At 34.4% G+C, this 2,687-nt stretch overlaps 1 non-coding gene across 1 annotated transcript; it reads left to right on the top strand.

The window, feature by feature from the left end:
* Nucleotides 1-1,919: 1,919 nt before the first annotated feature.
* trnar-ucg (transfer RNA arginine (anticodon UCG)) lies at nucleotides 1,920-1,992 on the top strand. The gene has a single exon. It is a non-coding gene; the product is annotated as a tRNA-Arg (tRNA).
* The last annotated feature ends 695 nt before the right edge of the window (nucleotides 1,993-2,687 follow it).

Genomic DNA, 2,687 nt, shown 5'->3' with positions numbered 1-2,687 from the left:
AGGCTTGAAACTTACATTTAATAATTTGCTGATGTATTTTTTATTCCTGTATACAGAGCCCATGACATGCCAAAAATTATGTACCTGAGTTAACAAATTTATCGCTTTTTATCATTCCTTTGTATTAGTTAAAACATGTTTAAATAAACACTTATAAATACTGATGATAATATAATTTTGCATACAGAGTTTGGGTGTGCGAGACATTGGGGGAATCTGTAAAATGTAAAATGTAGACCCTATAGCAGCCTTTTGTCGACAGCAATTTTCGGCCCGAGTTCAACTTCTCAGTGGAAACAAGTAGGCCAAACTGTCCTTTTTGCTTATATAGATAAGACTTATACTTCATTCGGAACTCTAAATTGTCTACCCTTATTTTTGTGCACTCACATTACCAATAAAAGTTTTTGTAAAATAGAGAAACAAACAGGATGTCTCAAAGGAACAGGATAGTCTACTGATGCAAGACAGTCCAGTAAAGACGGTGATAATAGTATTGAACAAAACGCAACTCCAATCCAAGAAGACTAAATCCCACATGTAAGCAACTCCAAAAAGAAAAGTTAAACTTTACAATCCATGTGCTTGAGATCCAAGAGATCCACGAGGTGAAGTAAAGAAATGCTCAAGGATGAACATCATCTTTTGAACTCCAAGCAATGAATGGTATCAATACAACTGCTAGTAGCAATAAAGAGTCCTTCAACAATATAAAACAAACTTCACATTAGCAGTGATGCCACTTAGCAAACAATCTCCTACCACACAGAAAAAAACATAGAAAAAGCATGTGCATTAATTACAAAACCATACAAAAACCACATCAAAAATACATAGTAAAATGAAGAGAAGAAAATGAGATACTCCTTACTTTGAACTTAAAACTCAAAGTTTCCCACAAATCTGTCTTGATCTTCTACACACCTGAATTTATACCATACACTACAGTCTAGTGGTGTGTAGTAATATTACACTCAGTCTGAGAAAACATGGAAACAGGTTTGTGCGTTTTACAGTATTAATAAAATAATTATAATAAAAACCACCACAAAGCACATTCTCACAATCATATACAGCTCAAAAGCACCTGCAGCCCAAGAATTTTACTTTTTCTAATATTCTGTCATCAGTAATGTGATACTGTCACTATTGCCATATTTAATTATAAAATTATTACTTTTTTAAATTGAATCTAATTCCAATGAACAGTATTCGAGTTTGTTATATTTTTCATTAAAAAAAAATATTGTATATATTTTTAACTAACATTACATGTACTTGTAATGTTAGTTTGGAGTGGGGAGCCCCAGCTTGTATGTAGTTATTTCTTTCTTTTTTTGCTGGGCTCCCCATCTCATAATTTTGGTTACTTTTGTAAGTGTATTAGTGTTAAAATAAAGGATTAATTTGAAATACTCCAGCCGTGTCCATCTATTATGCTTTGCCTCCCTTTCGAGTCCTAGATCTTTTTTAGGGACCGTCACAGTATCACAGGTATATTTGTAGCAATAGCCAACAATGCATTGTATGTGTCAAAATGGCCCTTTTTATGATAAATATTATTAGGATATTCACTTTGGGTGTATTTATTTATTGATTTTGTTGTTGTTGTTGTTTTTTAGGTCATTTCATTTGTCCAGATGGCTGTAATCATAAGTGTGTTTGCAAAATTTTTCACATCGATAAAAATCTGCTTATAGCTAACTTGAATTAAGACATTGATTAATTTTTCAATCGGATTCAATTCAAAGGAAGGAGCCACTGCTCAGATAAACAAACACACACACACAGAGACAGGTATTCCTGTTAAGGGTTCATTTCATAGGCGTAATAGTTTTTTTTTTGTTGTTGTTGTTGTTGTTTTTTTACAGAAAGAACATACACTTTTCTTATTTTGCCAGAAGATGCTTTTTGGTATAGACCGCGTGGCCTAATGGATAAGGCGTCTGACTTCGGATCAGAAGATTGAGGGTTCGAGTCCCTTCGTGGTCGCTTTTTATTTTGCTCTTAAAAAAAAAACAGACCAATATGATTTAAATGTGAAAACCTCGAATTTGTTTATCAAAACGACATTTAAGTTTAGTGATGCAGTAACACATAAATTTCAAAATGTTGAGCGTGTCAGCGATCTTGTGAAGCACTGACTAGAGGTTCTATATCTGTCTCATATATTACAGCGACAGCAGAGTGGCGCAGCGGAAGCGTGCTGGGCCCATAACCCAGAGGTCGATGGATCGAAACCATCCTCTGCTAATTTACTTTCTTCTTCATAAATATTTAGGCCTTTTTCTTCTTCTTCTGCTTCTCCTTCTCCTTCTCCACAGCCTACAGCTCGAGCTGCACACGGTGTCCCCACCTTCACTCAAAGTTAGACATACATCCGTCATTAAAGCAAGTAACAGTGAGTAAAGCAGTGGTAATGTGTGTAAATAAAATATTAGCAATGCAAGCGGGATTTGTGGCAACTACGCTGGCGATGCTAATGGGAAATCCAAATAAAACTAGTTATAACAAGGCGCTGAGATTGTTTTGTTGTATAATATGATAGAGGATATATTCATATGTTATAGAAACGAAAATTATGGTGTATAAAATTGATTTTTAGGATAAAAATTGTCTATAAAAAATTATGTGACGGAGCTCAAATGCAATACACACGGCAGCAACAAACAATTGTCTACAACAAC

Source organism: Carassius gibelio, chromosome A12, assembly GCF_023724105.1.
Source record: "Carassius gibelio isolate Cgi1373 ecotype wild population from Czech Republic chromosome A12, carGib1.2-hapl.c, whole genome shotgun sequence".
Taxonomy (NCBI): Eukaryota; Metazoa; Chordata; class Actinopteri; order Cypriniformes; family Cyprinidae; genus Carassius; species Carassius gibelio.
Note: the sequence above shows the minus strand (reverse complement) of the source record. Positions and strands in the feature narration are given on the sequence as shown.